A 6,000-nucleotide genomic window follows, 5' to 3' on the forward strand; every position below is an offset into this window, starting at 1 on the left:
TTGTTCAGTTTGACCATTTTAACGCATGTCAATCATAGTAGAAAGATATGGTAAGAAGTACAGTACATACAGTGGGGCAAAAAAGTATTTAGTCAGCCACCAATTGTGCAAGTTCTCCCACTTAAAAAGATGAGAGAGGCCTGTAATTTTCATCATAGGTACACTTCAACTATGACAGACAAAATGAGAAAAAAAAATCCAGAAAATCACATTGTAGGATTTGTAATGAATTTATTTGCAAATTATGGTGGAAAATAAGTATTTGGTCAATAACAAAAGTTTATCTCAATATATACCCTTTGTTGGCAATGACAGAGGTCAAACGTTTTCTGTAAGTCTTAACAAGGTTCACACACTGTTGCTGGTATTTTGGCCCATTCCTCCATGCAGATCTCCTCTAGAGCAGTGATGTTTTGGGGCTGTTGCTGGGCAACACGGACTTTCAACTCCCTCCAAAGATTTTCTATGGGGTTGAGATCTGGAGACTGGCTAGGCCACTCCAGGACCTTGAAATGCTTCTTACGAAGCCACTCCTTCGTTGCCCGGGCGGTGTGTTTGGGATCATTGTCATGCTGAAAGACCCAGCCACGTTTCATCTTCAATGCCCTTGCTGATGGAAGGAGGTTTTCACTCAAAATCTCACGATACATGGCCCCATTCATTCTTTCCTTTACACGGATCAGTCATCCTGGTCCCTTTGCAGAAAAACAGCCCCAAAGCATGATGTTTCCACCCCCATGCTTCACAGTAGATATGGTGTTCTTTGGATGCAACTTAGCATTCTTTGTCCTCCAAACACGACGAGTTGAGTTTTTACCAAAAAGTTCTATTTTGGTTTCATCTAACCATATGACATTCTCCCAATCTTCTTCTGGATCATCCAAATGCTCTCTAGCAAACTTCAGACGGGCCTGGACATGTACTGGCTTAAGCAGGGGGACACGTCTGGCACTGCAGGATTTGAGTCCCTGGCGGCTTAGTGTGTTACCGATATTAGGCTTTGTTACTTTGGTCCCAGCTCTCTGCAGGTCATTCACTAGGTCCCCCCGTGTGGTTCTGGGATTTTTGCTCACCGTTCTTGTGATCATTTTGACCCCACGGGGTGCGATCTTGCGTGGAGCCCCAGATCGAGGGAGATTAACAGTGGTCTTGTATGTCTTCCATTTCCTAATAATTGCTCCCACAGTTGATTTCTTCAAACCAAGCTGCTTACCTATTGCAGATTCAGTCTTCCCAGCCTGCTGCAGGTCTACAATTTTGTTTCTGGTGTCCTTTGACAGCTCTTTGGTCTTGGCCATAGTGGAGTTTGGAGTGTGACTGTTTGAGGTTGTGGACAGGTGTCTTTTATACTGATAACAAGTTCAAACAGGTGCCATTAATACAGGTAACGAGTGGAGGACAGAGTGGAGGACAGAGTGGAGGACGAGTGGAGGACAGAGGAGCCTCTTAAAGGAGAAGTTACAGGTCTGTGAGAGCCAGAAATCTTGCTTGTTTGTAGGTGACCAAATACTTATTTTCCAACATAATTTGCAAATAAATTCATTAAAAGTCCTACAATGTGATTTTCTGGATTTTTTTTTCTCATTTTGTCTGTCATAGTTGAAGTGTACCTATGATGAAAATTACAGGCCTCTCTCATCTTTTTAAGTGGGAGAACTTGCACAATTGGTGGCTGACTAAATACTTTTTTGCCCCACTGTATAAGGATATTTACAGATAGTGCTTTCAAAAAGTATTCATACCCCTAGATTTATTCCACATTTTGTTGTTACAGCCTGAATTAAGGATGTATTAAATATTTAAAAAAATCTCACCCATCTACAGACAATACCCCATAATGACGAAGTGAAAACATGTTTTAAAACATTTTTGCAAATGTATTAAATTAAATACAGGATTATTTACGTAAGTATTCATGGCCCTTTGTTATAACACTTCAAATTGATCTCAGGTGCATCCAATTTCCTTTGTTCATCCTTGAGATGTCTCTACAACTTGATTGGAGCCCACCTTTGGCCAATTCAGTTGTTTGGACTAGAGGTCGACCGATTAATCGGAATGGACGATTAATTAGGGCCGATTTCAAGTTTTCATAAAAATCGGAAATCGGTGTTTTTGGACACCGATTTGGCAGATTTATTTATTTAGATTTTTTTTTTACACCTTTATTTAACTAGGCAAGTCAGTTAAGAACACATTCTTATTTTCAATGACTGCCTAGGAAGTGTGGGTTAACTGCCTTGTTCAGGGGCAGAATGACAGATTTTTTCCTTGTCAGCTCGGGGATTCGTTTTTGCAACCTTCCGGTTACTAGTCCAACGCTCTAACCACCTGCCTTACATTGCACTCCACGAGGAGCCTGCGTGGCAGACTTGACTACCTGTTACGCGAGGGCAGCAAGAAGCCAAGGTAAGTATCTAGCTAGCATTAAACTTATAAAAAACAATCAATCTTCACAATCACTAGTTAACTACACATGGTTGATGATATTACTAGTTTATCTAGCGTGTCCTGCGTTGCATATAATCGATGCGGTGCCTGTTAATTTCTCATCTAATCACAGCCTACTTCGCCAAACGGGTGATGATTTAGAACTGTCGTTGCACCAAACCTAACCATAAACATCAATGCCTTTCTTTAAAATCAATACACAAGTATATATTTTTAAACCTGCATATTTAGTCAATATTGCCTGCTAACATGAATTTCTTATAATTAGGGAAATTGTGTCACTTCTCTTGCGTTCCGTGCAAGCAGTCAGGGTATATGCAGCAGTTTGGGCCGCCTGGCTCGTTGCGAACTGTGTGAAGTCCATTTATTCCAAACAAAGACCATAATTAATTTGCCAGAGTTGTACATAATTATGACATAACATTGAAGGTTGTACAATGTAACAGCAATATTTAGACTTAGGGATGCCACCCGTTAGATAAAATACGGAACGGCTCCGTATTTCACTGAAAGTATAAAAGTTTTGTTTTCGAAATGATAGTTTCCGGATTCGACCATATTAATGACCAAAGGCTTGTATTTCTGTGTGTTATGTTATAATTAAGTCTATGATTTGATATTTGATCTGAGCAGTCTGACTGAGCAGGCTCGTAAGCATTCATTCAAACAGCACTTTCGTGCGTTTGCCAGCAGCTCTTCGCAATGCTTCAAGCATTGAGCTGTTTATGACTTCAAGCCTATCAACTCCCGAGATTAGGCTGGTGTAACCGATGTGAAATGGCTAGCTAGTTAGCGGGGTGCGCGCTAATAGCGTTCCAATCGGTGACGTCACTCACTCTGAGACTTGGAGTAGTTGTTCCCCTTGTTGTTCCCCTCTGCAAGGGCCGCGGCTTTTGTGGAGCGATGGGTAACGATGCTTCGAGGGTGGCTGTTGTCGATGTGTTCCTGGTTCGAGCCCAGGTAGAGGCGAGGAGAGGGACGGAAGCTATACTGTTACACTGGCAATACTAAAGTGCCTATAAGAACATCCAATAGTCAAAGGTATATGAAATACAAATGGTATAGAGAGAAATAGTCCTATAATTCCTATAATAACTACACCCTAAAACTTCTTACCTGGGAATGTTGAAGACTTATGTTAAAAGGAACCACCAGCTTTCATATGTTCTCATGTTCTGAGCAAGGAACTTCAACGTTAGCTTTTTTACATGGCACATATTGCACTTTTACTTTCTTCTCCAACACTTTGTTTTTGCATTATTTAAACCAAATTGAACATGTTTCATTATTTATTTGAGGCTAAATTGATTTTATTGATGTATTATATTAAGATAAAATAAGTGTTCATTCAGTATTGTTGTAATTATCATTATTACAAATACATTTTAAAAAATCGGCCGATTAATCGGTATCGGCTTTTTTTGGTCCTCCAATAATCGGTTTCGGTGTTGAAAAATCATAATCGGTCGACCTCTAGTTTGGACATGATTTAGAAAGAAACACACCTGTCTATAACAATTGATAGTGTATGTCAGAGCAGAAACCATATCATGAAGTCCAAGGAACTGTCTGTAGATCTGCAAGATTATAGAATTGTGATGAGGCATATAGCTGGGGTAGAAAACCATTTCTAGAGTTTCCAAAAGCACAGTGGTCTCCATCATTGGGAAATTGAAAAAGGTATGGAGCTACCCAGACTCTGCCTTGAGCTGGCCATCCGACCAAACTGAGCAACCGGGCAAGAAGGACCTTAGTCAGGGAGGTGACCAAGAACCCAATGACCACTCTGACAGAACTACGGAGTTCCTTGGCTGAGATGGGAGAACCTGCCAGAAGGACAACAGTCTCTACAGCACTTCACCAATCTGGACTTTATGGGAGACTGGCCAGACGGAAGCCACTCCTGTGAAAAGGGAATATGACAACACACCTGGAGTTTACAAAAAGGCAAGTGAAAGACCCCGAGCATAAGGCAAAAGATTCTGTGGTCCGATGAGACAAATTTTACTCTGTAGCCTGAATGCAGAGCACTATGTCTGGAGAAAACCAGGCACAGCTCATCACCCATCTAACACCATCCCTAACGTGAAGCATGGTGGTGGCAGCTTCATGCTATGGGGATGCTTTTCAGTGGCCGAGATTGGTAAGGATAGAGGGAACAATTCATGGAGCCAAATACAGGCAAATCCTTGCTGAGAACCTGCTTCAGAGTGCAAAGGAAGATTTACATTCCAACAGGACAATGACCTCAAGCATATAGAAAAAGCAACGCTGGAATGGCTTCAGAACAAGAATGTGAAAGTCCTTGAGTGGCCCAGCCAATGCCCAGACTTGATTCCCATTGAAAATCTTTGGAAAGATTTTAAAATTGCTGTTCACCTTCGCTCCCCTTCTAACACAACTTGAGAAGTCTGCAAGGAAGAATGGGAGAAATTCAGGCTTTAACACAACAAAATGTGGAATAAGTTAAAGGGGCATGAATACTTTCTGAAAGCAATGTATATTTCCAGGATATGGTTACAAATATATTCACAAGCATATTAACGTTGCACTTTAGTAATGATTTACAGTATACAAATAACCCATCAAATGCGGGAAACCAAGCCCTGTTATGTTTTTGACACTGTGTGTTGATGGTATGTAGCGTAAGCAAAGTATGTCAACCAGGGGAGAGCATTGATTCTGAATCCCAAATTGACCCCTAACCCCTACACTGCAGGCGGTCCTGTTGATCTGAGATATCAGCTTCATGGAAATCGCTTCATCTTGCCTTATGATTGGCTGGGTGGAAATGTCACCATATCGCCTCCACCTATCCAATCCTCTCAGATCTACGGAGTGGCTAGGGATTAAGGGCCAGGGGTTGATTTGGAATTCAGCATGACATGTGAGTGAGTGTGTGAGTGTGTGTGTGAAGGAGCACTGAGTGAATAGTGTACCCGTTTGCTGCCCCGGGTGAGGCAATAAATCGTGTCTGGCCTTGTGTCGCAGTTGTGACATCAGAGCCCCCGGTTGGCATCCAAGCACAACAACTGGGGCTTAATGGAGATTCTTTAGGAAGTGCAGAGAGCAGCTGGGAGCAAGGGGCTGTCTGCCAGTCTCACTGCCTCCATGGCAACAATGTAAACATACCAGCAAACTGTCAGGTTGAACTTAAGCCCGGGCCGGGTGAGGTTTCAGGGCCATCAGAAAGCTAACCTTGCACCCTTCAGCAGACAACAAACATTTTTGTGTCTCTCTGAAGAAAATCAATTTGCTCTTCTTGTTTTGCTCAGGATACATTTTTTTTAGGAGCAGAAAGCTCATGCTGCTCATTCAGTGGAGCAGAAAGTTGCTGGAAAGGATTGGGGGGAAATCATATTACCAGCAACAGAAACGATACAAATTGACCAGTAAAACACTGGTTGGGACACCACTTTGTGTGTTTAAAGATGGCTGTGATTCCCAATGGTTTGATTACTGTCAAAATGTTATGGAAGGACCTTAGCAAAGAAAATGGGCACAAGCAAGACAACCATGATGAGCAACATACGCAACGGACAATGTTAA

This window comes from Salvelinus fontinalis, chromosome 42 (assembly GCF_029448725.1).
Source record: "Salvelinus fontinalis isolate EN_2023a chromosome 42, ASM2944872v1, whole genome shotgun sequence".
Taxonomy (NCBI): Eukaryota; Metazoa; Chordata; class Actinopteri; order Salmoniformes; family Salmonidae; genus Salvelinus; species Salvelinus fontinalis.